The following is a 26,918-nucleotide window of genomic DNA, read 5'->3' on the forward strand; positions in this document are numbered from 1 at the left end:
GGAAGCTTGGGTCGTTGGTCTTTGCCTCTTGGTTCCATACCGGCCCCAGAACCAAACAGTTTCTTGCCAAAGTTAGAGCATAACAAGTCAACCTAGGTCAAAAGGCAGCCGATGCGCTGGCTTTTATACACTGGCCAGTTCAGCCCCAAGTGTGTGCTCGCTTCGGCAGCACATATACTAAAATTGGAACGATACAGAGAAGATTAGCATGGCCCCTGCGCAAGGATGACACGCAAATTCGTGAAGCGTTCCATATTTTTAGACACGTGCGTGCCAGGAGAGAAATACCTTTTATTGACAGAATAAAAGGGGCCCCGCTCCCGTGCTCGTCTTGTGCTTGCTCGCTGCCGCGGAAGCCCTTCCCGTTTCTCTTGATCCTCTCTGTGCTGTGCTGCACCGAGAGCGGCTGCCTTGTCCTCTGCTGGCTGCTCATTTCTATATAGCGCTTTCTATATGACCCGCCTCTAGGGGCTCATGGCAAAGAGCGCACAGCCCCTCAAGCTTCACTGCTTCTAGGCCCTACTCTTCATGAGAGCTGGCTGCCTCTAGGTGTGTGATCTCTTTACCCACTTGTGCATTCTTTGCTCAGTGTCATTCGCCAACTGCTCCTTTAAAGCAAGCGAGGGGTGGCAGGGTCTGAAAGGCAGCAGACAGCACGAGAGAGAGTGTGCGTGCGTGCGTGTGTCTGTGTGTATGCAAATCAGCAGTCAGCCAGGGCCTGCTGGGAGCCCATTCCGCCAGGCCCACCGGCTTTTGGACAGCTCCCAGATGGTTGGAGAAGGACCAGGCTGGGTTAGGCCACGAAGCAGAGGCTGAGCCGTTCCCTGGTGCGCTTTCTGGAAATGTCTCCCTCATTTGGAAATGTGCCCCTCAGTTGCTGAGGTCCCGAGAAGGCTCGCCTGCGGCGCTCACCAGAGAGGTCTCTGGCCGATCGTGGCCGATCAGGGACGTGAAGGGCTGCCCTGGGACTGTGTCCAACACAAGCCAACCCCCACCCATTGAAGGACAGGACGCACACATGCATAGAAATCATCTGCTGCTTGTTGGGGCGGTCTGGAGGGCCCCCTGCTGGTGGTGCTTGGAGATGGCGCCTGGTGTTTCCTTGCTGTGCAACCGGGCCCGCCCCACATAAAATCAAAAGTCTATTGCGAGCAGTGAAGGCCAAGGGAATTTAAATGTAATTCAAAGAAACAAAGCACAGAGTTGGGAGCCCAGCCGGATGGCAGTGGAACCCACAACCTTCTGACTCAATAGTCAGGCGCCTTATCCATTGCACCACTGGCCCCCATACCTCTGGTGCCCTCCGTTAGCTCCTAGTGCTGTTCTTCAAGGTGCCTTTCTGAAGCAGGAGCCGCTGCAATGCCTGCTGTCCTGATTTTGTAACACACAAGGCTCACGTCCTGGCACAGTTGATAAAAGCAGGCGACAGGCAGCCAATACCTGTTGTAAGAGGCTTCCTGGCCCTACCAAAGGAAAGCAGACCCGGCGGGACTTTGAAGCCACCGTCGCTGAAGCCAGCAGCCAAACGTAAACTTACATCGGTTTGAAAATGCATCTCTGGCTTGAAGGCGGGGGCAGCAGCAATCCGGGGCTCTCGGGGGTCCGCGCACTAGGCCGCTGCCTCACCTTGCCTATCCTGGAACTCAACAGGGCCCCCCCCAAGCAAACCCTCACAGGCCCTCTGGCTTTTCTCTGGCTTGTGGGACTATTGTGATGCGTCCAGGCACACAGCACCCATCACCCAGGCATTATGACGGGAGGTGCCACTTTGCATGCAGCCTGGACCATGATCCTTTCTTCCTGCATTGCAATAGCCAAGCACACGGAACCTTTCCTTTTGGGCCAAACCAGCAGCGAGGAAGCTTGGGTCGTTGGTCTTTGCCTCTTGGTTCCATACCGGCCCCAGAACCAAACAGTTTCTTGCCAAAGTTAGAGCATAACAAGTCAACCTAGGTCAAAAGGCAGCCGATGCGCTGGCTTTTATACACTGGCCAGTTCAGCCCCAAGTGTGTGCTCGCTTCGGCAGCACATATACTAAAATTGGAACGATACAGAGAAGATTAGCATGGCCCCTGCGCAAGGATGACACGCAAATTCGTGAAGCGTTCCATATTTTTAGACACGTGCGTGCCAGGAGAGAAATACCTTTTATTGACAGAATAAAAGGGGCCCCGCTCCCGTGCTGGTCTTGTGCTTGCTCGCTGCCGCGGAAGCCCTTCCCGTTTCTCTTGATCCTCTCTGTGCTGTGCTGCACCGAGAGCGGCTGCCTTGTCCTCTGCTGGCTGCTCATTTCTATATAGCGCTTTCTATATGACCCGCCTCTAGGGGCTCATGGCAAAGAGCGCACAGCCCCTCAAGCTTCACTGCTTCTAGGCCCTACTCTTCATGAGAGCTGGCTGCCTCTAGGTGTGTGATCTCTTTACCCACTTGTGCATTCTTTGCTCAGTGTCATTCGCCAACTGCTCCTTTAAAGCAAGAGAGGGGTGGCAGGATCTGAAAGGCAGCAGATAGCACGAGAGAGAGTGTGCGTGCGTGCGTGTCTCTGTGTGTATGCAAATCACCAGTCAGCCAGGGCCTGCTGGGAGCCCATTCCGCCAGGCCCACCGGCTTTTGGACAGCTCCCAGATGGTTGGAGAAGGACCAGGCTGGGTTAGGCCACGGAGCAGAGGCCGAGCCGTTCCCTGGTGCGCTTTCTGGAAATGTCTCCCTCATTTGGAAATGTGCCCCTCAGTTGCTGAGGTCCCGAGAAGGCTCACCTGCAGCGCTCATAGAGAGGTCTCTGGCCGATCGTGGCCGATCAGGGACGTGAAGGGCTGCCCTGGGACTGTGTCCAACACAAGCCAACCCCCACCCATTGAAGGACTGGACGCACACATGCATAGAAATCATCTGCTGCCTGTTGGGGCGGTCGGGAGGGACCCCTACTGGTGGTGCTTCAAGATGGCGCCTGGTGTTTCCTTGCTGTGCAACCGGGCCCGCCCCACATAAAATCAAAAGTCTATTGCGAGCAGTGAAGGCCAAGGGAATTTAAATGTAATTCAAAGAAACAAAGCACAGAGTTGGGAGCCCAGCCGGATGGCAGTGGAACCCACAACCTTCTGACTCCTAGTCAGGCGCCTTATCCATTGCACCACTGGCCCCCATACCCCTGGTGCTCTCCGTTAGCTCCTAGTGCTGTTCTTCAAGGTGCCTTTCTGAAGCAGGAGCCGCTGCAATGCCTGCTGTCCTGATTTTGTAACACACAAGGCTCACGTCCTGGCACAGTTGATAAAAGCAGGCGACAGGCAGCCAATACCTGTTGTAAGAGGCTTCCTGGCCCTACCAAAGGAAAGCAGACCCGGCGGGACTTTGAAGCCACCGTCGCTGAAGCCAGCAGCCAAACGTAAACTTACATCGGTTTGAAAATGCATCTCTGGCTTGAAGGCGGGGGCAGCAGCAATCCGGGGCTCTCGGGGGTCCGCGCACTAGGCCGCTGCCTCACCTTGCCTATCCTGGAACTCAACAGGGCCCCCCCCAAGCAAACCCTCACAGGCCCTCTGGCTTTTCTCTGGCTTGTGGGACTATTGTGATGCGTCCAGGCACACAGCACCCATCACCCAGGCATTATGACGGGAGGTGCCACTTTGCATGCAGCCTGGACCATGATCCTTTCTTCCTGCATTGCAATAGCCAAGCACACGGAACCTTTCCTTTTGGGCCAAACCAGCAGCGAGGAAGCTTGGGTCGTTGGTCTTTGCCTCTTGGTTCCATACCGGCCCCAGAACCAAACAGTTTCTTGCCAAAGTTAGAGCATAACAAGTCAACCTAGGTCAAAAGGCAGCCGATGCGCTGGCTTTTATACACTGGCCAGTTCAGCCCCAAGTGTGTGCTCGCTTCGGCAGCACATATACTAAAATTGGAACGATACAGAGAAGATTAGCATGGCCCCTGCGCAAGGATGACACGCAAATTCGTGAAGCGTTCCATATTTTTAGACACGTGCGTGCCAGGAGAGAAATACCTTTTATTGACAGAATAAAAGGGGCCCCGCTCCCGTGCTCGTCTTGTGCTTGCTCGCTGCCGCGGAAGCCCTTCCCGTTTCTCTTGATCCTCTCTGTGCTGTGCTGCACCGAGAGCGGCTGCCTTGTCCTCTGCTGGCTGCTCATTTCTATATAGCGCTTTCTATATGACCCGCCTCTAGGGGCTCATGGCAAAGAGCGCACAGCCCCTCAAGCTTCACTGCTTCTAGGCCCTACTCTTCATGAGAGCTGGCTGCCTCTAGGTGTGTGATCTCTTTACCCACTTGTGCATTCTTTGCTCAGTGTCATTCGCCAACTGCTCCTTTAAAGCAAGCGAGGGGTGGCAGGGTCTGAAAGGCAGCAGACAGCACGAGAGAGAGTGTGCGTGCGTGCGTGTGTCTGTGTGTATGCAAATCAGCAGTCAGCCAGGGCCTGCTGGGAGCCCATTCCGCCAGGCCCACCGGCTTTTGGACAGCTCCCAGATGCTTGGAGAAGGACCAGGCTGGGTTAGGCCACGGAGCAGAGGCCGAGCCGTTCCCTGGTGCGCTTTCTGGAAATGTCTCCCTCATTTGGAAATGTGCCCCTCGGTTGCTGAGGTCCCGAGAAGGCTCGCCTGCGGCGCTCACCAGAGAGGTCTCTGGCCGATCAGGGACGTGAAGGGACGTGAAGGGCTGCCCTGGGACTGTGTCCAACACAAGCCAACCCCCACCCATTGAAGGACAGGACGCACACATGCATAGAAATCATCTGCTGCTTGTTGGGGCGGTCTGGAGGGCCCCCTGCTGGTGGTGCTTGGAGATGGCGCCTGGTGTTTCCTTGCTGTGCAACCGGGCCCGCCCCACATAAAATCAAAAGTCTATTGCGAGCAGTGAAGGCCAAGGGAATTTAAATGTAATTCAAAGAAACAAAGCACAGAGTTGGGAGCCCAGCCGGATGGCAGTGGAACCCACAACCTTCTGACTCCTAGTCAGGCGCCTTATCCATTGCACCACTGGCCCCCATACCTCTGGTGCCCTCCGTTAGCTCCTAGTGCTGTTCTTCAAGGTGCCTTTCTGAAGCAGGAGCCGCTGCAATGCCTGCTGTCCTGATTTTGTAACACACAAGGCTCACGTCCTGGCACAGTTGATAAAAGCAGGCGACAGGCAGCCAATACCTGTTGTAAGAGGCTTCCTGGCCCTACCAAAGGAAAGCAGACCCGGCGGGACTTTGAAGCCACCGTCGCTGAAGCCAGCAGCCAAACGTAAACTTACATCGGTTTGAAAATGCATCTCTGGCTTGAAGGCGGGGGCAGCAGCAATCCGGGGCTCTCGGGGGTCCGCGCACTAGGCCGCTGCCTCACCTTGCCTTATCCTGGAACTCAACAGGGCCCCCCCCAAGCAAACCCTCACAGGCCCTCTGGCTTTTCTCTGGCTTGTGGGACTATTGTGATGCGTCCAGGCACACAGCACCCATCACCCAGGCATTATGACGGGAGGTGCCACTTTGCATGCAGCCTGGACCATGATCCTTTCTTCCTGCATTGCAATAGCCAAGCACACGGAACCTTTCCTTTTGGGCCAAACCAGCAGCGAGGAAGCTTGGGTCGTTGGTCTTTGCCTCTTGGTTCCATACCGGCCCCAGAACCAAACAGTTTCTTGCCAAAGTTAGAGCATAACAAGTCAACCTAGGTCAAAAGGCAGCCGATGCGCTGGCTTTTATACACTGGCCAGTTCAGCCCCAAGTGTGTGCTCGCTTCGGCAGCACATATACTAAAATTGGAACGATACAGAGAAGATTAGCATGGCCCCTGCGCAAGGATGACACGCAAATTCGTGAAGCGTTCCATATTTTTAGACACGTGCGTGCCAGGAGAGAAATACCTTTTATTGACAGAATAAAAGGGGCCCCGCTCCCGTGCTCGTCTTGTGCTTGCTCGCTGCCGCGGAAGCCCTTCCCGTTTCTCTTGATCCTCTCTGTGCTGTGCTGCACCGAGAGCGGCTGCCTTGTCCTCTGCTGGCTGCTCATTTCTATATAGCGCTTTCTATATGACCCGCCTCTAGGGGCTCATGGCAAAGAGCGCACAGCCCCTCAAGCTTCACTGCTTCTAGGCCCTACTCTTCATGAGAGCTGGCTGCCTCTAGGTGTGTGATCTCTTTACCCACTTGTGCATTCTTTGCTCAGTGTCATTCGCCAACTGCTCCTTTAAAGCAAGAGAGGGGTGGCAGGGTCTGAAAGGCAGCAGATAGCACGAGAGAGAGTGTGCGTGCGTGCGTGTGTCTGTGTGTATGCAAATCACCAGTCAGCCAGGGCCTGCTGGGAGCCCATTCCGCCAGGCCCACCGGCTTTTGGACAGCTCCCAGATGGTTGGAGAAGGACCAGGCTGGGTTAGGCCACGGAGCAGAGGCCGAGCCGTTCCCTGGTGCGCTTTCTGGAAATGTCTCCCTCATTTGGAAATGTGCCCCTCAGTTGCTGAGGTCCCGAGAAGGCTCACCTGCGGCGCTCATAGAGAGGTCTCTGGCCGATCAGGGACGTGAAGGGCTGCCCTGGGACTGTGTCCAACACAAGCCAACCCCCACCCATTGAAGGACAGGACGCACACATGCATAGAAATCATCTACTGCTTGTTGGGGCGGTCTGGAGGGACCCCTGCTGGTGGTGCTTGGAGATGGCGCCTGGTGTTTCCTTGCTGTGCAACCGGGCCCGCCCCACATAAAATCAAAAGTCTATTGCGAGCAGTGAAGGCCAAGGGAATTTAAATGTAATTCAAAGAAACAAAGCACAGAGTTGGGAGCCCAGCCGGATGGCAGTGGAACCCACAACCTTCTGACTCCTATCCATTGCACCACTGGCCCCCATACCCCTGGTGCCCTCCCTTAGCTCCTAGTGCTGTTCTTCAAGGTGCCTTTCTGAAGCAGGAGCCGCTGCAATGCCTGCTGTCCTGATTTTGTAACACACAAGGCTCACGTCCTGGCACAGTTGATAAAAGCAGGCGACAGGCAGCCAATACCTGTTGTAAGAGGCTTCCTGGCCCTACCAAAGGAAAGCAGACCCGGCGGGACTTTGAAGCCACCGTCGCTGAAGCCAGCAGCCAAACGTAAACTTACATCGGTTTGAAAATGCATCTCTGGCTTGAAGGCGGGGGCAGCAGCAATCCGGGGCTCTCGGGGGTCCGCGCACTAGGCCGCTGCCTCACCTTGCCTTATCCTGGAACTCAACAGGGCCCCCCCCAAGCAAACCCTCACAGGCCCTCTGGCTTTTCTCTGGCTTGTGGGACTATTGTGATGCGTCCAGGCACACAGCACCCAGCACCCAGGCATTATGACGGGAGGTGCCACTTTGCATGCAGCCTGGACCATGATCCTTTCTTCCTGCATTGCAATAGCCAAGCACACGGAACCTTTCCTTTTGGGCCAAACCAGCAGCGAGGAAGCTTGGGTCGTTGGTCTTTGCCTCTTGGTTCCATACCGGCCCCAGAACCAAACAGTTTCTTGCCAAAGTTAGAGCATAACAAGTCAACCTAGGTCAAAAGGCAGCCGATGCGCTGGCTTTTATACACTGGCCAGTTCAGCCCCAAGTGTGTGCTCGCTTCGGCAGCACATATACTAAAATTGGAACGATACAGAGAAGATTAGCATGGCCCCTGCGCAAGGATGACACGCAAATTCGTGAAGCGTTCCATATTTTTAGACACGTGCGTGCCAGGAGAGAAATACCTTTTATTGACAGAATAAAAGGGGCCCCGCTCCCGTGCTGGTCTTGTGCTTGCTCGCTGCCGCGGAAGCCCTTCCGGTTTCTCTTGATCCTCTCTGTGCTGTGCTGCACCGAGAGCGGCTGCCTTGTCCTCTGCTGGCTGCTCATTTCTATATAGCGCTTTCTATATGACCCGCCTCTAGGGGCTCATGGCAAAGAGCGCACAGCCCCTCAAGCTTCACTGCTTCTAGGCCCTACTCTTCATGAGAGCTGGCTGCCTCTAGGTGTGTGATCTCTTTACCCACTTGTGCATTCTTTGCTCAGTGTCATTCGCCAACTGCTCCTTTAAAGCAAGAGAGGGGTGGCAGGATCTGAAAGGCAGCAGATAGCACGAGAGAGAGTGTGCGTGCGTGCGTGTCTCTGTGTGTATGCAAATCACCAGTCAGCCAGGGCCTGCTGGGAGCCCATTCCGCCAGGCCCACCGGCTTTTGGACAGCTCCCAGATGGTTGGAGAAGGACCAGGCTGGGTTAGGCCACGGAGCAGAGGCCGAGCCGTTCCCTGGTGCGCTTTCTGGAAATGTCTCCCTCATTTGGAAATGTGCCCCTCAGTTGCTGAGGTCCCGAGAAGGCTCACCTGCAGCGCTCATAGAGAGGTCTCTGGCCGATCGTGGCCGATCAGGGACGTGAAGGGCTGCCCTGGGACTGTGTCCAACACAAGCCAACCCCCACCCATTGAAGGACTGGACGCACACATGCATAGAAATCATCTGCTGCCTGTTGGGGCGGTCGGGAGGGACCCCTACTGGTGGTGCTTCAAGATGGCGCCTGGTGTTTCCTTGCTGTGCAACCGGGCCCGCCCCACATAAAATCAAAAGTCTATTGCGAGCAGTGAAGGCCAAGGGAATTTAAATGTAATTCAAAGAAACAAAGCACAGAGTTGGGAGCCCAGCCGGATGGCAGTGGAACCCACAACCTTCTGACTCCTAGTCAGGCGCCTTATCCATTGCACCACTGGCCCCCATACCCCTGGTGCTCTCCGTTAGCTCCTAGTGCTGTTCTTCAAGGTGCCTTTCTGAAGCAGGAGCCGCTGCAATGCCTGCTGTCCTGATTTTGTAACACACAAGGCTCACGTCCTGGCACAGTTGATAAAAGCAGGCGACAGGCAGCCAATACCTGTTGTAAGAGGCTTCCTGGCCCTACCAAAGGAAAGCAGACCCGGCGGGACTTTGAAGCCACCGTCGCTGAAGCCAGCAGCCAAACGTAAACTTACATCGGTTTGAAAATGCATCTCTGGCTTGAAGGCGGGGGCAGCAGCAATCCGGGGCTCTCGGGGGTCCGCGCACTAGGCCGCTGCCTCACCTTGCCTATCCTGGAACTCAACAGGGCCCCCCCCAAGCAAACCCTCACAGGCCCTCTGGCTTTTCTCTGGCTTGTGGGACTATTGTGATGCGTCCAGGCACACAGCACCCATCACCCAGGCATTATGACGGGAGGTGCCACTTTGCATGCAGCCTGGACCATGATCCTTTCTTCCTGCATTGCAATAGCCAAGCACACGGAACCTTTCCTTTTGGGCCAAACCAGCAGCGAGGAAGCTTGGGTCGTTGGTCTTTGCCTCTTGGTTCCATACCGGCCCCAGAACCAAACAGTTTCTTGCCAAAGTTAGAGCATAACAAGTCAACCTAGGTCAAAAGGCAGCCGATGCGCTGGCTTTTATACACTGGCCAGTTCAGCCCCAAGTGTGTGCTCGCTTCGGCAGCACATATACTAAAATTGGAACGATACAGAGAAGATTAGCATGGCCCCTGCGCAAGGATGACACGCAAATTCGTGAAGCGTTCCATATTTTTAGACACGTGCGTGCCAGGAGAGAAATACCTTTTATTGACAGAATAAAAGGGGCCCCGCTCCCGTGCTCGTCTTGTGCTTGCTCGCTGCCGCGGAAGCCCTTCCCGTTTCTCTTGATCCTCTCTGTGCTGTGCTGCACCGAGAGCGGCTGCCTTGTCCTCTGCTGGCTGCTCATTTCTATATAGCGCTTTCTATATGACCCGCCTCTAGGGGCTCATGGCAAAGAGCGCACAGCCCCTCAAGCTTCACTGCTTCTAGGCCCTACTCTTCATGAGAGCTGGCTGCCTCTAGGTGTGTGATCTCTTTACCCACTTGTGCATTCTTTGCTCAGTGTCATTCGCCAACTGCTCCTTTAAAGCAAGCGAGGGGTGGCAGGGTCTGAAAGGCAGCAGACAGCACGAGAGAGAGTGTGCGTGCGTGCGTGTGTCTGTGTGTATGCAAATCAGCAGTCAGCCAGGGCCTGCTGGGAGCCCATTCCGCCAGGCCCACCGGCTTTTGGACAGCTCCCAGATGCTTGGAGAAGGACCAGGCTGGGTTAGGCCACGGAGCAGAGGCCGAGCCGTTCCCTGGTGCGCTTTCTGGAAATGTCTCCCTCATTTGGAAATGTGCCCCTCGGTTGCTGAGGTCCCGAGAAGGCTCGCCTGCGGCGCTCACCAGAGAGGTCTCTGGCCGATCAGGGACGTGAAGGGACGTGAAGGGCTGCCCTGGGACTGTGTCCAACACAAGCCAACCCCCACCCATTGAAGGACAGGACGCACACATGCATAGAAATCATCTGCTGCTTGTTGGGGCGGTCTGGAGGGCCCCCTGCTGGTGGTGCTTGGAGATGGCGCCTGGTGTTTCCTTGCTGTGCAACCGGGCCCGCCCCACATAAAATCAAAAGTCTATTGCGAGCAGTGAAGGCCAAGGGAATTTAAATGTAATTCAAAGAAACAAAGCACAGAGTTGGGAGCCCAGCCGGATGGCAGTGGAACCCACAACCTTCTGACTCCTAGTCAGGCGCCTTATCCATTGCACCACTGGCCCCCATACCTCTGGTGCCCTCCGTTAGCTCCTAGTGCTGTTCTTCAAGGTGCCTTTCTGAAGCAGGAGCCGCTGCAATGCCTGCTGTCCTGATTTTGTAACACACAAGGCTCACGTCCTGGCACAGTTGATAAAAGCAGGCGACAGGCAGCCAATACCTGTTGTAAGAGGCTTCCTGGCCCTACCAAAGGAAAGCAGACCCGGCGGGACTTTGAAGCCACCGTCGCTGAAGCCAGCAGCCAAACGTAAACTTACATCGGTTTGAAAATGCATCTCTGGCTTGAAGGCGGGGGCAGCAGCAATCCGGGGCTCTCGGGGGTCCGCGCACTAGGCCGCTGCCTCACCTTGCCTTATCCTGGAACTCAACAGGGCCCCCCCCAAGCAAACCCTCACAGGCCCTCTGGCTTTTCTCTGGCTTGTGGGACTATTGTGATGCGTCCAGGCACACAGCACCCATCACCCAGGCATTATGACGGGAGGTGCCACTTTGCATGCAGCCTGGACCATGATCCTTTCTTCCTGCATTGCAATAGCCAAGCACACGGAACCTTTCCTTTTGGGCCAAACCAGCAGCGAGGAAGCTTGGGTCGTTGGTCTTTGCCTCTTGGTTCCATACCGGCCCCAGAACCAAACAGTTTCTTGCCAAAGTTAGAGCATAACAAGTCAACCTAGGTCAAAAGGCAGCCGATGCGCTGGCTTTTATACACTGGCCAGTTCAGCCCCAAGTGTGTGCTCGCTTCGGCAGCACATATACTAAAATTGGAACGATACAGAGAAGATTAGCATGGCCCCTGCGCAAGGATGACACGCAAATTCGTGAAGCGTTCCATATTTTTAGACACGTGCGTGCCAGGAGAGAAATACCTTTTATTGACAGAATAAAAGGGGCCCCGCTCCCGTGCTCGTCTTGTGCTTGCTCGCTGCCGCGGAAGCCCTTCCCGTTTCTCTTGATCCTCTCTGTGCTGTGCTGCACCGAGAGCGGCTGCCTTGTCCTCTGCTGGCTGCTCATTTCTATATAGCGCTTTCTATATGACCCGCCTCTAGGGGCTCATGGCAAAGAGCGCACAGCCCCTCAAGCTTCACTGCTTCTAGGCCCTACTCTTCATGAGAGCTGGCTGCCTCTAGGTGTGTGATCTCTTTACCCACTTGTGCATTCTTTGCTCAGTGTCATTCGCCAACTGCTCCTTTAAAGCAAGAGAGGGGTGGCAGGGTCTGAAAGGCAGCAGATAGCACGAGAGAGAGTGTGCGTGCGTGCGTGTGTCTGTGTGTATGCAAATCACCAGTCAGCCAGGGCCTGCTGGGAGCCCATTCCGCCAGGCCCACCGGCTTTTGGACAGCTCCCAGATGGTTGGAGAAGGACCAGGCTGGGTTAGGCCACGGAGCAGAGGCCGAGCCGTTCCCTGGTGCGCTTTCTGGAAATGTCTCCCTCATTTGGAAATGTGCCCCTCAGTTGCTGAGGTCCCGAGAAGGCTCACCTGCGGCGCTCATAGAGAGGTCTCTGGCCGATCAGGGACGTGAAGGGCTGCCCTGGGACTGTGTCCAACACAAGCCAACCCCCACCCATTGAAGGACAGGACGCACACATGCATAGAAATCATCTACTGCTTGTTGGGGCGGTCTGGAGGGACCCCTGCTGGTGGTGCTTGGAGATGGCGCCTGGTGTTTCCTTGCTGTGCAACCGGGCCCGCCCCACATAAAATCAAAAGTCTATTGCGAGCAGTGAAGGCCAAGGGAATTTAAATGTAATTCAAAGAAACAAAGCACAGAGTTGGGAGCCCAGCCGGATGGCAGTGGAACCCACAACCTTCTGACTCCTATCCATTGCACCACTGGCCCCCATACCCCTGGTGCCCTCCCTTAGCTCCTAGTGCTGTTCTTCAAGGTGCCTTTCTGAAGCAGGAGCCGCTGCAATGCCTGCTGTCCTGATTTTGTAACACACAAGGCTCACGTCCTGGCACAGTTGATAAAAGCAGGCGACAGGCAGCCAATACCTGTTGTAAGAGGCTTCCTGGCCCTACCAAAGGAAAGCAGACCCGGCGGGACTTTGAAGCCACCGTCGCTGAAGCCAGCAGCCAAACGTAAACTTACATCGGTTTGAAAATGCATCTCTGGCTTGAAGGCGGGGGCAGCAGCAATCCGGGGCTCTCGGGGGTCCGCGCACTAGGCCGCTGCCTCACCTTGCCTTATCCTGGAACTCAACAGGGCCCCCCCCAAGCAAACCCTCACAGGCCCTCTGGCTTTTCTCTGGCTTGTGGGACTATTGTGATGCGTCCAGGCACACAGCACCCAGCACCCAGGCATTATGACGGGAGGTGCCACTTTGCATGCAGCCTGGACCATGATCCTTTCTTCCTGCATTGCAATAGCCAAGCACACGGAACCTTTCCTTTTGGGCCAAACCAGCAGCGAGGAAGCTTGGGTCGTTGGTCTTTGCCTCTTGGTTCCATACCGGCCCCAGAACCAAACAGTTTCTTGCCAAAGTTAGAGCATAACAAGTCAACCTAGGTCAAAAGGCAGCCGATGCGCTGGCTTTTATACACTGGCCAGTTCAGCCCCAAGTGTGTGCTCGCTTCGGCAGCACATATACTAAAATTGGAACGATACAGAGAAGATTAGCATGGCCCCTGCGCAAGGATGACACGCAAATTCGTGAAGCGTTCCATATTTTTAGACACGTGCGTGCCAGGAGAGAAATACCTTTTATTGACAGAATAAAAGGGGCCCCGCTCCCGTGCTGGTCTTGTGCTTGCTCGCTGCCGCGGAAGCCCTTCCGGTTTCTCTTGATCCTCTCTGTGCTGTGCTGCACCGAGAGCGGCTGCCTTGTCCTCTGCTGGCTGCTCATTTCTATATAGCGCTTTCTATATGACCCGCCTCTAGGGGCTCATGGCAAAGAGCGCACAGCCCCTCAAGCTTCACTGCTTCTAGGCCCTACTCTTCATGAGAGCTGGCTGCCTCTAGGTGTGTGATCTCTTTACCCACTTGTGCATTCTTTGCTCAGTGTCATTCGCCAACTGCTCCTTTAAAGCAAGAGAGGGGTGGCAGGATCTGAAAGGCAGCAGATAGCACGAGAGAGAGTGTGCGTGCGTGCGTGTCTCTGTGTGTATGCAAATCACCAGTCAGCCAGGGCCTGCTGGGAGCCCATTCCGCCAGGCCCACCGGCTTTTGGACAGCTCCCAGATGGTTGGAGAAGGACCAGGCTGGGTTAGGCCACGGAGCAGAGGCCGAGCCGTTCCCTGGTGCGCTTTCTGGAAATGTCTCCCTCATTTGGAAATGTGCCCCTCAGTTGCTGAGGTCCCGAGAAGGCTCACCTGCAGCGCTCATAGAGAGGTCTCTGGCCGATCGTGGCCGATCAGGGACGTGAAGGGCTGCCCTGGGACTGTGTCCAACACAAGCCAACCCCCACCCATTGAAGGACTGGACGCACACATGCATAGAAATCATCTGCTGCCTGTTGGGGCGGTCGGGAGGGACCCCTACTGGTGGTGCTTCAAGATGGCGCCTGGTGTTTCCTTGCTGTGCAACCGGGCCCGCCCCACATAAAATCAAAAGTCTATTGCGAGCAGTGAAGGCCAAGGGAATTTAAATGTAATTCAAAGAAACAAAGCACAGAGTTGGGAGCCCAGCCGGATGGCAGTGGAACCCACAACCTTCTGACTCCTAGTCAGGCGCCTTATCCATTGCACCACTGGCCCCCATACCCCTGGTGCTCTCCGTTAGCTCCTAGTGCTGTTCTTCAAGGTGCCTTTCTGAAGCAGGAGCCGCTGCAATGCCTGCTGTCCTGATTTTGTAACACACAAGGCTCACGTCCTGGCACAGTTGATAAAAGCAGGCGACAGGCAGCCAATACCTGTTGTAAGAGGCTTCCTGGCCCTACCAAAGGAAAGCAGACCCGGCGGGACTTTGAAGCCACCGTCGCTGAAGCCAGCAGCCAAACGTAAACTTACATCGGTTTGAAAATGCATCTCTGGCTTGAAGGCGGGGGCAGCAGCAATCCGGGGCTCTCGGGGGTCCGCGCACTAGGCCGCTGCCTCACCTTGCCTATCCTGGAACTCAACAGGGCCCCCCCCAAGCAAACCCTCACAGGCCCTCTGGCTTTTCTCTGGCTTGTGGGACTATTGTGATGCGTCCAGGCACACAGCACCCATCACCCAGGCATTATGACGGGAGGTGCCACTTTGCATGCAGCCTGGACCATGATCCTTTCTTCCTGCATTGCAATAGCCAAGCACACGGAACCTTTCCTTTTGGGCCAAACCAGCAGCGAGGAAGCTTGGGTCGTTGGTCTTTGCCTCTTGGTTCCATACCGGCCCCAGAACCAAACAGTTTCTTGCCAAAGTTAGAGCATAACAAGTCAACCTAGGTCAAAAGGCAGCCGATGCGCTGGCTTTTATACACTGGCCAGTTCAGCCCCAAGTGTGTGCTCGCTTCGGCAGCACATATACTAAAATTGGAACGATACAGAGAAGATTAGCATGGCCCCTGCGCAAGGATGACACGCAAATTCGTGAAGCGTTCCATATTTTTAGACACGTGCGTGCCAGGAGAGAAATACCTTTTATTGACAGAATAAAAGGGGCCCCGCTCCCGTGCTCGTCTTGTGCTTGCTCGCTGCCGCGGAAGCCCTTCCCGTTTCTCTTGATCCTCTCTGTGCTGTGCTGCACCGAGAGCGGCTGCCTTGTCCTCTGCTGGCTGCTCATTTCTATATAGCGCTTTCTATATGACCCGCCTCTAGGGGCTCATGGCAAAGAGCGCACAGCCCCTCAAGCTTCACTGCTTCTAGGCCCTACTCTTCATGAGAGCTGGCTGCCTCTAGGTGTGTGATCTCTTTACCCACTTGTGCATTCTTTGCTCAGTGTCATTCGCCAACTGCTCCTTTAAAGCAAGCGAGGGGTGGCAGGGTCTGAAAGGCAGCAGACAGCACGAGAGAGAGTGTGCGTGCGTGCGTGTGTCTGTGTGTATGCAAATCAGCAGTCAGCCAGGGCCTGCTGGGAGCCCATTCCGCCAGGCCCACCGGCTTTTGGACAGCTCCCAGATGCTTGGAGAAGGACCAGGCTGGGTTAGGCCACGGAGCAGAGGCCGAGCCGTTCCCTGGTGCGCTTTCTGGAAATGTCTCCCTCATTTGGAAATGTGCCCCTCGGTTGCTGAGGTCCCGAGAAGGCTCGCCTGCGGCGCTCACCAGAGAGGTCTCTGGCCGATCAGGGACGTGAAGGGACGTGAAGGGCTGCCCTGGGACTGTGTCCAACACAAGCCAACCCCCACCCATTGAAGGACAGGACGCACACATGCATAGAAATCATCTGCTGCTTGTTGGGGCGGTCTGGAGGGCCCCCTGCTGGTGGTGCTTGGAGATGGCGCCTGGTGTTTCCTTGCTGTGCAACCGGGCCCGCCCCACATAAAATCAAAAGTCTATTGCGAGCAGTGAAGGCCAAGGGAATTTAAATGTAATTCAAAGAAACAAAGCACAGAGTTGGGAGCCCAGCCGGATGGCAGTGGAACCCACAACCTTCTGACTCCTAGTCAGGCGCCTTATCCATTGCACCACTGGCCCCCATACCTCTGGTGCCCTCCGTTAGCTCCTAGTGCTGTTCTTCAAGGTGCCTTTCTGAAGCAGGAGCCGCTGCAATGCCTGCTGTCCTGATTTTGTAACACACAAGGCTCACGTCCTGGCACAGTTGATAAAAGCAGGCGACAGGCAGCCAATACCTGTTGTAAGAGGCTTCCTGGCCCTACCAAAGGAAAGCAGACCCGGCGGGACTTTGAAGCCACCGTCGCTGAAGCCAGCAGCCAAACGTAAACTTACATCGGTTTGAAAATGCATCTCTGGCTTGAAGGCGGGGGCAGCAGCAATCCGGGGCTCTCGGGGGTCCGCGCACTAGGCCGCTGCCTCACCTTGCCTTATCCTGGAACTCAACAGGGCCCCCCCCAAGCAAACCCTCACAGGCCCTCTGGCTTTTCTCTGGCTTGTGGGACTATTGTGATGCGTCCAGGCACACAGCACCCATCACCCAGGCATTATGACGGGAGGTGCCACTTTGCATGCAGCCTGGACCATGATCCTTTCTTCCTGCATTGCAATAGCCAAGCACACGGAACCTTTCCTTTTGGGCCAAACCAGCAGCGAGGAAGCTTGGGTCGTTGGTCTTTGCCTCTTGGTTCCATACCGGCCCCAGAACCAAACAGTTTCTTGCCAAAGTTAGAGCATAACAAGTCAACCTAGGTCAAAAGGCAGCCGATGCGCTGGCTTTTATACACTGGCCAGTTCAGCCCCAAGTGTGTGCTCGCTTCGGCAGCACATATACTAAAATTGGAACGATACAGAGAAGATTAGCATGGCCCCTGCGCAAGGATGACACGCAAATTCGTGAAGCGTTCCATATTTTTAGACACGTGCGTGCCAGGAGAGAAATACCTTTTATTGACAGAATAAAAGGGGCCCCGCTCCCGTGCTCGTCTTGTGCTTGCTCGCTGCCGCGGAAGCCCTTCCCGTTTCTCTTGATCCTCTCTGTGCTGTGCTGCACCGAGAGCGGCTGCCTTGTCCTCTGCTGGCTGCTCATTTCTATATAGCGCTTTCTATATGACCCGCCTCTAGGGGCTCATGGCAAAGAGCGCACAGCCCCTCAAGCTTCACTGCTTCTAGGCCCTACTCTTCATGAGAGCTGGCTGCCTCTAGGTGTGTGATCTCTTTACCCACTTGTGCATTCTTTGCTCAGTGTCATTCGCCAACTGCTCCTTTAAAGCAAGAGAGGGGTGGCAGGGTCTGAAAGGCAGCAGATAGCACGAGAGAGAGTGTGCGTGCGTGCGTGTGTCTGTGTGTATGCAAATCACCAGTCAGCCAGGGCCTGCTGGGAGCCCATTCCGCCAGGCCCACCGGCTTTTGGACAGCTCCCAGATGGTTGGAGAAGGACCAGGCTGGGTTAGGCCACGGAGCAGAGGCCGAGCCGTTCCCTGGTGCGCTTTCTGGAAATGTCTCCCTCATTTGGAAATGTGCCCCTCAGTTGCTGAGGTCCCGAGAAGGCTCACCTGCGGCGCTCATAGAGAGGTCTCTGGCCGATCAGGGACGTGAAGGGCTGCCCTGGGACTGTGTCCAACACAAGCCAACCCCCACCCATTGAAGGACAGGACGCACACATGCATAGAAATCATCTACTGCTTGTTGGGGCGGTCTGGAGGGACCCCTGCTGGTGGTGCTTGGAGATGGCGCCTGGTGTTTCCTTGCTGTGCAACCGGGCCCGCCCCACATAAAATCAAAAGTCTATTGCGAGCAGTGAAGGCCAAGGGAATTTAAATGTAATTCAAAGAAACAAAGCACAGAGTTGGGAGCCCAGCCGGATGGCAGTGGAACCCACAACCTTCTGACTCCTATCCATTGCACCACTGGCCCCCATACCCCTGGTGCCCTCCCTTAGCTCCTAGTGCTGTTCTTCAAGGTGCCTTTCTGAAGCAGGAGCCGCTGCAATGCCTGCTGTCCTGATTTTGTAACACACAAGGCTCACGTCCTGGCACAGTTGATAAAAGCAGGCGACAGGCAGCCAATACCTGTTGTAAGAGGCTTCCTGGCCCTACCAAAGGAAAGCAGACCCGGCGGGACTTTGAAGCCACCGTCGCTGAAGCCAGCAGCCAAACGTAAACTTACATCGGTTTGAAAATGCATCTCTGGCTTGAAGGCGGGGGCAGCAGCAATCCGGGGCTCTCGGGGGTCCGCGCACTAGGCCGCTGCCTCACCTTGCCTTATCCTGGAACTCAACAGGGCCCCCCCCAAGCAAACCCTCACAGGCCCTCTGGCTTTTCTCTGGCTTGTGGGACTATTGTGATGCGTCCAGGCACACAGCACCCAGCACCCAGGCATTATGACGGGAGGTGCCACTTTGCATGCAGCCTGGACCATGATCCTTTCTTCCTGCATTGCAATAGCCAAGCACACGGAACCTTTCCTTTTGGGCCAAACCAGCAGCGAGGAAGCTTGGGTCGTTGGTCTTTGCCTCTTGGTTCCATACCGGCCCCAGAACCAAACAGTTTCTTGCCAAAGTTAGAGCATAACAAGTCAACCTAGGTCAAAAGGCAGCCGATGCGCTGGCTTTTATACACTGGCCAGTTCAGCCCCAAGTGTGTGCTCGCTTCGGCAGCACATATACTAAAATTGGAACGATACAGAGAAGATTAGCATGGCCCCTGCGCAAGGATGACACGCAAATTCGTGAAGCGTTCCATATTTTTAGACACGTGCGTGCCAGGAGAGAAATACCTTTTATTGACAGAATAAAAGGGGCCCCGCTCCCGTGCTGGTCTTGTGCTTGCTCGCTGCCGCGGAAGCCCTTCCGGTTTCTCTTGATCCTCTCTGTGCTGTGCTGCACCGAGAGCGGCTGCCTTGTCCTCTGCTGGCTGCTCATTTCTATATAGCGCTTTCTATATGACCCGCCTCTAGGGGCTCATGGCAAAGAGCGCACAGCCCCTCAAGCTTCACTGCTTCTAGGCCCTACTCTTCATGAGAGCTGGCTGCCTCTAGGTGTGTGATCTCTTTACCCACTTGTGCATTCTTTGCTCAGTGTCATTCGCCAACTGCTCCTTTAAAGCAAGAGAGGGGTGGCAGGATCTGAAAGGCAGCAGATAGCACGAGAGAGAGTGTGCGTGCGTGCGTGTCTCTGTGTGTATGCAAATCACCAGTCAGCCAGGGCCTGCTGGGAGCCCATTCCGCCAGGCCCACCGGCTTTTGGACAGCTCCCAGATGGTTGGAGAAGGACCAGGCTGGGTTAGGCCACGGAGCAGAGGCCGAGCCGTTCCCTGGTGCGCTTTCTGGAAATGTCTCCCTCATTTGGAAATGTGCCCCTCAGTTGCTGAGGTCCCGAGAAGGCTCACCTGCAGCGCTCATAGAGAGGTCTCTGGCCGATCGTGGCCGATCAGGGACGTGAAGGGCTGCCCTGGGACTGTGTCCAACACAAGCCAACCCCCACCCATTGAAGGACTGGACGCACACATGCATAGAAATCATCTGCTGCCTGTTGGGGCGGTCGGGAGGGACCCCTACTGGTGGTGCTTCAAGATGGCGCCTGGTGTTTCCTTGCTGTGCAACCGGGCCCGCCCCACATAAAATCAAAAGTCTATTGCGAGCAGTGAAGGCCAAGGGAATTTAAATGTAATTCAAAGAAACAAAGCACAGAGTTGGGAGCCCAGCCGGATGGCAGTGGAACCCACAACCTTCTGACTCCTAGTCAGGCGCCTTATCCATTGCACCACTGGCCCCCATACCCCTGGTGCTCTCCGTTAGCTCCTAGTGCTGTTCTTCAAGGTGCCTTTCTGAAGCAGGAGCCGCTGCAATGCCTGCTGTCCTGATTTTGTAACACACAAGGCTCACGTCCTGGCACAGTTGATAAAAGCAGGCGACAGGCAGCCAATACCTGTTGTAAGAGGCTTCCTGGCCCTACCAAAGGAAAGCAGACCCGGCGGGACTTTGAAGCCACCGTCGCTGAAGCCAGCAGCCAAACGTAAACTTACATCGGTTTGAAAATGCATCTCTGGCTTGAAGGCGGGGGCAGCAGCAATCCGGGGCTCTCGGGGGTCCGCGCACTAGGCCGCTGCCTCACCTTGCCTATCCTGGAACTCAACAGGGCCCCCCCCAAGCAAACCCTCACAGGCCCTCTGGCTTTTCTCTGGCTTGTGGGACTATTGTGATGCGTCCAGGCACACAGCACCCATCACCCAGGCATTATGACGGGAGGTGCCACTTTGCATGCAGCCTGGACCATGATCCTTTCTTCCTGCATTGCAATAGCCAAGCACACGGAACCTTTCCTTTTGGGCCAAACCAGCAGCGAGGAAGCTTGGGTCGTTGGTCTTTGCCTCTTGGTTCCATACCGGCCCCAGAACCAAACAGTTTCTTGCCAAAGTTAGAGCATAACAAGTCAACCTAGGTCAAAAGGCAGCCGATGCGCTGGCTTTTATACACTGGCCAGTTCAGCCCCAAGTGTGTGCTCGCTTCGGCAGCACATATACTAAAATTGGAACGATACAGAGAAGATTAGCATGGCCCCTGCGCAAGGATGACACGCAAATTCGTGAAGCGTTCCATATTTTTAGACACGTGCGTGCCAGGAGAGAAATACCTTTTATTGACAGAATAAAAGGGGCCCCGCTCCCGTGCTCGTCTTGTGCTTGCTCGCTGCCGCGGAAGCCCTTCCCGTTTCTCTTGATCCTCTCTGTGCTGTGCTGCACCGAGAGCGGCTGCCTTGTCCTCTGCTGGCTGCTCATTTCTATATAGCGCTTTCTATATGACCCGCCTCTAGGGGCTCATGGCAAAGAGCGCACAGCCCCTCAAGCTTCACTGCTTCTAGGCCCTACTCTTCATGAGAGCTGGCTGCCTCTAGGTGTGTGATCTCTTTACCCACTTGTGCATTCTTTGCTCAGTGTCATTCGCCAACTGCTCCTTTAAAGCAAGCGAGGGGTGGCAGGGTCTGAAAGGCAGCAGACAGCACGAGAGAGAGTGTGCGTGCGTGCGTGTGTCTGTGTGTATGCAAATCAGCAGTCAGCCAGGGCCTGCTGGGAGCCCATTCCGCCAGGCCCACCGGCTTTTGGACAGCTCCCAGATGCTTGGAGAAGGACCAGGCTGGGTTAGGCCACGGAGCAGAGGCCGAGCCGTTCCCTGGTGCGCTTTCTGGAAATGTCTCCCTCATTTGGAAATGTGCCCCTCGGTTGCTGAGGTCCCGAGAAGGCTCGCCTGCGGCGCTCACCAGAGAGGTCTCTGGCCGATCAGGGACGTGAAGGGACGTGAAGGGCTGCCCTGGGACTGTGTCCAACACAAGCCAACCCCCACCCATTGAAGGACAGGACGCACACATGCATAGAAATCATCTGCTGCTTGTTGGGGCGGTCTGGAGGGCCCCCTGCTGGTGGTGCTTGGAGATGGCGCCTGGTGTTTCCTTGCTGTGCAACCGGGCCCGCCCCACATAAAATCAAAAGTCTATTGCGAGCAGTGAAGGCCAAGGGAATTTAAATGTAATTCAAAGAAACAAAGCACAGAGTTGGGAGCCCAGCCGGATGGCAGTGGAACCCACAACCTTCTGACTCCTAGTCAGGCGCCTTATCCATTGCACCACTGGCCCCCATACCTCTGGTGCCCTCCGTTAGCTCCTAGTGCTGTTCTTCAAGGTGCCTTTCTGAAGCAGGAGCCGCTGCAATGCCTGCTGTCCTGATTTTGTAACACACAAGGCTCACGTCCTGGCACAGTTGATAAAAGCAGGCGACAGGCAGCCAATACCTGTTGTAAGAGGCTTCCTGGCCCTACCAAAGGAAAGCAGACCCGGCGGGACTTTGAAGCCACCGTCGCTGAAGCCAGCAGCCAAACGTAAACTTACATCGGTTTGAAAATGCATCTCTGGCTTGAAGGCGGGGGCAGCAGCAATCCGGGGCTCTCGGGGGTCCGCGCACTAGGCCGCTGCCTCACCTTGCCTTATCCTGGAACTCAACAGGGCCCCCCCCAAGCAAACCCTCACAGGCCCTCTGGCTTTTCTCTGGCTTGTGGGACTATTGTGATGCGTCCAGGCACACAGCACCCATCACCCAGGCATTATGACGGGAGGTGCCACTTTGCATGCAGCCTGGACCATGATCCTTTCTTCCTGCATTGCAATAGCCAAGCACACGGAACCTTTCCTTTTGGGCCAAACCAGCAGCGAGGAAGCTTGGGTCGTTGGTCTTTGCCTCTTGGTTCCATACCGGCCCCAGAACCAAACAGTTTCTTGCCAAAGTTAGAGCATAACAAGTCAACCTAGGTCAAAAGGCAGCCGATGCGCTGGCTTTTATACACTGGCCAGTTCAGCCCCAAGTGTGTGCTCGCTTCGGCAGCACATATACTAAAATTGGAACGATACAGAGAAGATTAGCATGGCCCCTGCGCAAGGATGACACGCAAATTCGTGAAGCGTTCCATATTTTTAGACACGTGCGTGCCAGGAGAGAAATACCTTTTATTGACAGAATAAAAGGGGCCCCGCTCCCGTGCTCGTCTTGTGCTTGCTCGCTGCCGCGGAAGCCCTTCCCGTTTCTCTTGATCCTCTCTGTGCTGTGCTGCACCGAGAGCGGCTGCCTTGTCCTCTGCTGGCTGCTCATTTCTATATAGCGCTTTCTATATGACCCGCCTCTAGGGGCTCATGGCAAAGAGCGCACAGCCCCTCAAGCTTCACTGCTTCTAGGCCCTACTCTTCATGAGAGCTGGCTGCCTCTAGGTGTGTGATCTCTTTACCCACTTGTGCATTCTTTGCTCAGTGTCATTCGCCAACTGCTCCTTTAAAGCAAGAGAGGGGTGGCAGGGTCTGAAAGGCAGCAGATAGCACGAGAGAGAGTGTGCGTGCGTGCGTGTGTCTGTGTGTATGCAAATCACCAGTCAGCCAGGGCCTGCTGGGAGCCCATTCCGCCAGGCCCACCGGCTTTTGGACAGCTCCCAGATGGTTGGAGAAGGACCAGGCTGGGTTAGGCCACGGAGCAGAGGCCGAGCCGTTCCCTGGTGCGCTTTCTGGAAATGTCTCCCTCATTTGGAAATGTGCCCCTCAGTTGCTGAGGTCCCGAGAAGGCTCACCTGCGGCGCTCATAAAGAGGTCTCTGGCCGATCAGGGACGTGAAGGGCTGCCCTGGGACTGTGTCCAACACAAGCCAACCCCCACCCATTGAAGGACAGGACGCACACATGCATAGAAATCATCTGCTGCTTGTTGGGGCGGTCTGGAGGGACCCCTACTGGTGGTGCTTCAAGATGGCGCCTGGTGTTTCCTTGCTGTGCAACCGGGCCCGCCCCACATAAAATCAAAAGTCTATTGCGAGCAGTGAAGGCCAAGGGAATTTAAATGTAATTCAAAGAAACAAAGCACAGAGTTGGGAGCCCAGCCGGATGGCAGTGGAACCCACAACCTTCTGACTCCTAGTCAGGTGCCTTATCCATTGCACCACTGGCCCCCATACCTCTGGTGCCCTCCGTTAGCTCCTAGTGCTGTTCTTCAAGGTGCCTTTCTGAAGCAGGAGCCGCTGCAATGCCTGCTGTCCTGATTTTGTAACACACAAGGCTCACGTCCTGGCACAGTTGATAAAAGCAGGCGACAGGCAGCCAATACCTGTTGTAAGAGGCTTCCTGGCCCTACCAAAGGAAAGCAGACCCGGCGGGATTTTGAAGCCACCGTCGCTGAAGCCAGCAGCCAAACGTAAACTTACATCGGTTTGAAAATGCATCTCTGGCTTGAAGGCGGGGGCAGCAGCAATCCGGGGCTCTCGGGGGTCCGCGCACTAGGCCGCTGCCTCACCTTGCCTTATCCTGGAACTCAACAGGGCCCCCCCCAAGCAAACCCTCACAGGCCCTCTGGCTTTTCTCTGGCTTGTGGGACTATTGTGATGCGTCCAGGCACACAGCACCCATCACCCAGGCATTATGACGGGAGGTGCCACTTTGCATGCAGCCTGGACCATGATCCTTTCTTCCTGCATTGCAATAGCCAAGCACACGGAACCTTTCCTTTTGGGCCAAACCAGCAGCGAGGAAGCTTGGGTCGTTGGTCTTTGCCTCTTGGTTCCATACCGGCCCCAGAACCAAACAGTTTCTTGCCAAAGTTAGAGCATAACAAGTCAACCTAGGTCAAAAGGCAGCAGATGCGCTGGCTTTTATACACTGGCCAGTTCAGCCCCAAGTGTGTGCTCGCTTCGGCAGCACATATACTAAAATTGGAACGATACAGAGAAGATTAGCATGGCCCCTGCGCAAGGATGACACGCAAATTCGTGAAGCGTTCCATATTTTTAGACACGTGCGTGCCAGGAGAGAAATACCTTTTATTGACAGAATAAAAGGGGCCCCGCTCCCGTGCTCGTCTTGTGCTTGCTCGCTGCCGCGGAAGCCCTTCCCGTTTCTCTTGATCCTCTCTGTGCTGTGCTGCACCGAGAGCGGCTGCCTTGTCCTCTGCTGGCTGCTCATTTCTATATAGCGCTTTCTATATGACCCGCCTCTAGGGGCTCATGGCAAAGAGCGCACAGCCCCTCAAGCTTCACTGCTTCTAGGCCCTACTCTTCATGAGAGCTGGCTGCCTCTAGGTGTGTGATCTCTTTACCCACTTGTGCATTCTTTGCTCAGTGTCATTCGCCAACTGCTCCTTTAAAGCAAGAGAGGGGTGGCAGGGTCTGAAAGGCAGCAGATAGCACGAGAGAGAGTGTGCGTGCGTGCGTGTCTCTGTGTGTATGCAAATCACCAGTCAGCCAGGGCCTGCTGGGAGCCCATTCCGCCAGGCCCACCGGCTTTTGGACAGCTCCCAGATGGTTGGAGAAGGACCAGGCTGGGTTAGGCCACGGAGCAGAGGCCGAGCCGTTCCCTGGTGCGCTTTCTGGAAATGTCTCCCTCATTTGGAAATGTGCCCCTCAGTTGCTGAGGTCCCGAGAAGGCTCACCTGCGGCGCTCATAGAGAGGTCTCTGGCCGATCAGGGACGTGAAGGGCTGCCCTGGGACTGTGTCCAACACAAGCCAACCCCCACCCATTGAAGGACAGGACGCACACATGCATAGAAATCATCTGCTGCTTGTTGGGGCGGTCTGGAGGGACCCCTACTGGTGGTGCTTCAAGATGGCGCCTGGTGTTTCCTTGCTGTGCAACCGGGCCCGCCCCACATAAAATCAAAAGTCTATTGCGAGCAGTGAAGGCCAAGGGAATTTAAATGTAATTCAAAGAAACAAAGCACAGAGTTGGGAGCCCAGCCGGATGGCAGTGGAACCCACAACCTTCTGACTCCTAGTCAGGTGCCTTATCCATTGCACCACTGGCCCCCATACCTCTGGTGCCCTCCGTTAGCTCCTAGTGCTGTTCTTCAAGGTGCCTTTCTGAAGCAGGAGCCGCTGCAATGCCTGCTGTCCTGATTTTGTAACACACAAGGCTCACGTCCTGGCACAGTTGATAAAAGCAGGCGACAGGCAGCCAATACCTGTTGTAAGAGGCTTCCTGGCCCTACCAAAGGAAAGCAGACCCGGCGGGATTTTGAAGCCACCGTCGCTGAAGCCAGCAGCCAAACGTAAACTTACATCGGTTTGAAAATGCATCTCTGGCTTGAAGGCGGGGGCAGCAGCAATCCGGGGCTCTCGGGGGTCCGCGCACTAGGCCGCTGCCTCACCTTGCCTTATCCTGGAACTCAACAGGGCCCCCCCCAAGCAAACCCTCACAGGCCCTCTGGCTTTTCTCTGGCTTGTGGGACTATTGTGATGCGTCCAGGCACACAGCACCCATCACCCAGGCATTATGACGGGAGGTGCCACTTTGCATGCAGCCTGGACCATGATCCTTTCTTCCTGCATTGCAATAGCCAAGCACACGGAACCTTTCCTTTTGGGCCAAACCAGCAGCGAGGAAGCTTGGGTCGTTGGTCTTTGCCTCTTGGTTCCATACCGGCCCCAGAACCAAACAGTTTCTTGCCAAAGTTAGAGCATAACAAGTCAACCTAGGTCAAAAGGCAGCAGATGCGCTGGCTTTTATACACTGGCCAGTTCAGCCCCAAGTGTGTGCTCGCTTCGGCAGCACATATACTAAAATTGGAACGATACAGAGAAGATTAGCATGGCCCCTGCGCAAGGATGACACGCAAATTCGTGAAGCGTTCCATATTTTTAGACACGTGCGTGCCAGGAGAGAAATACCTTTTATTGACAGAATAAAAGGGGCCCCGCTCCCGTGCTCGTCTTGTGCTTGCTCGCTGCCGCGGAAGCCCTTCCCGTTTCTCTTGATCCTCTCTGTGCTGTGCTGCACCGAGAGCGGCTGCCTTGTCCTCTGCTGGCTGCTCATTTCTATATAGCGCTTTCTATATGACCCGCCTCTAGGGGCTCATGGCAAAGAGCGCACAGCCCCTCAAGCTTCACTGCTTCTAGGCCCTACTCTTCATGAGAGCTGGCTGCCTCTAGGTGTGTGATCTCTTTACCCACTTGTGCATTCTTTGCTCAGTGTCATTCGCCAACTGCTCCTTTAAAGCAAGAGAGGGGTGGCAGGGTCTGAAAGGCAGCAGATAGCACGAGAGAGAGTGTGCGTGCGTGCGTGTCTCTGTGTGTATGCAAATCACCAGTCAGCCAGGGCCTGCTGGGAGCCCATTCCGCCAGGCCCACCGGCTTTTGGACAGCTCCCAGATGGTTGGAGAAGGACCAGGCTGGGTTAGGCCACGGAGCAGAGGCCGAGCCGTTCCCTGGTGCGCTTTCTGGAAATGTCTCCCTCATTTGGAAATGTGCCCCTCAGTTGCTGAGGTCCCGAGAAGGCTCACCTGCGGCGCTCACAGAGAGGTCTCTGGCCGATCGTGGCCGATCAGGGACGTGAAGGGCTGCCCTGGGACTGTTTCCAACACAAGCCAACCCCCACCCATTGAAGGACAGGACGCACACATGCA

General features: G+C 55.4%; 15 non-coding genes across 15 annotated transcripts; all 15 read left to right on the top strand.

Moving 5' to 3' along the window:
• The first annotated feature begins 153 nt into the window (after positions 1-153).
• Positions 154-260, top strand: LOC138512903 (U6 spliceosomal RNA). The gene has a single exon (XR_011281609.1). It is a non-coding gene; the product is annotated as a U6 spliceosomal RNA (small nuclear RNA).
• A 1,750-nt stretch (positions 261-2,010) lies between these two features.
• Positions 2,011-2,117, top strand: LOC138512904 (U6 spliceosomal RNA). The gene has a single exon (XR_011281610.1). It is a non-coding gene; the product is annotated as a U6 spliceosomal RNA (small nuclear RNA).
• Positions 2,118-3,865: 1,748 nt separating this feature from the next.
• Positions 3,866-3,972, top strand: LOC138512905 (U6 spliceosomal RNA). Its single transcript, XR_011281611.1, has one exon. It is a non-coding gene; the product is annotated as a U6 spliceosomal RNA (small nuclear RNA).
• A 1,750-nt stretch (positions 3,973-5,722) lies between these two features.
• On the top strand, positions 5,723-5,829 carry LOC138511782 (U6 spliceosomal RNA). The gene has a single exon (XR_011280680.1). It is a non-coding gene; the product is annotated as a U6 spliceosomal RNA (small nuclear RNA).
• A 1,726-nt stretch (positions 5,830-7,555) lies between these two features.
• Positions 7,556-7,662, top strand: LOC138511783 (U6 spliceosomal RNA). Its single transcript, XR_011280681.1, has one exon. It is a non-coding gene; the product is annotated as a U6 spliceosomal RNA (small nuclear RNA).
• Positions 7,663-9,410: 1,748 nt separating this feature from the next.
• Positions 9,411-9,517, top strand: LOC138511784 (U6 spliceosomal RNA). The gene has a single exon (XR_011280682.1). It is a non-coding gene; the product is annotated as a U6 spliceosomal RNA (small nuclear RNA).
• Positions 9,518-11,267: 1,750 nt separating this feature from the next.
• On the top strand, positions 11,268-11,374 carry LOC138511786 (U6 spliceosomal RNA). Its single transcript, XR_011280683.1, has one exon. It is a non-coding gene; the product is annotated as a U6 spliceosomal RNA (small nuclear RNA).
• A 1,726-nt stretch (positions 11,375-13,100) lies between these two features.
• LOC138511787 (U6 spliceosomal RNA) lies at positions 13,101-13,207 on the top strand. The gene has a single exon (XR_011280684.1). It is a non-coding gene; the product is annotated as a U6 spliceosomal RNA (small nuclear RNA).
• A 1,748-nt stretch (positions 13,208-14,955) lies between these two features.
• Positions 14,956-15,062, top strand: LOC138511788 (U6 spliceosomal RNA). The gene has a single exon (XR_011280685.1). It is a non-coding gene; the product is annotated as a U6 spliceosomal RNA (small nuclear RNA).
• A 1,750-nt stretch (positions 15,063-16,812) lies between these two features.
• Positions 16,813-16,919, top strand: LOC138511789 (U6 spliceosomal RNA). The gene has a single exon (XR_011280686.1). It is a non-coding gene; the product is annotated as a U6 spliceosomal RNA (small nuclear RNA).
• A 1,726-nt stretch (positions 16,920-18,645) lies between these two features.
• On the top strand, positions 18,646-18,752 carry LOC138511790 (U6 spliceosomal RNA). Its single transcript, XR_011280687.1, has one exon. It is a non-coding gene; the product is annotated as a U6 spliceosomal RNA (small nuclear RNA).
• A 1,748-nt stretch (positions 18,753-20,500) lies between these two features.
• On the top strand, positions 20,501-20,607 carry LOC138511791 (U6 spliceosomal RNA). The gene has a single exon (XR_011280688.1). It is a non-coding gene; the product is annotated as a U6 spliceosomal RNA (small nuclear RNA).
• Positions 20,608-22,357: 1,750 nt separating this feature from the next.
• Positions 22,358-22,464, top strand: LOC138511792 (U6 spliceosomal RNA). Its single transcript, XR_011280689.1, has one exon. It is a non-coding gene; the product is annotated as a U6 spliceosomal RNA (small nuclear RNA).
• A 1,739-nt stretch (positions 22,465-24,203) lies between these two features.
• Positions 24,204-24,310, top strand: LOC138511793 (U6 spliceosomal RNA). The gene has a single exon (XR_011280690.1). It is a non-coding gene; the product is annotated as a U6 spliceosomal RNA (small nuclear RNA).
• Positions 24,311-26,049: 1,739 nt separating this feature from the next.
• LOC138511794 (U6 spliceosomal RNA) lies at positions 26,050-26,156 on the top strand. Its single transcript, XR_011280691.1, has one exon. It is a non-coding gene; the product is annotated as a U6 spliceosomal RNA (small nuclear RNA).
• The last annotated feature ends 762 nt before the right edge of the window (positions 26,157-26,918 follow it).

This window comes from Ambystoma mexicanum, chromosome 6p, assembly GCF_040938575.1.
Source record: "Ambystoma mexicanum isolate Mex_15411 chromosome 6p, UKY_AmexF1_1, whole genome shotgun sequence".
Taxonomy (NCBI): domain Eukaryota; kingdom Metazoa; phylum Chordata; class Amphibia; order Caudata; family Ambystomatidae; genus Ambystoma; species Ambystoma mexicanum.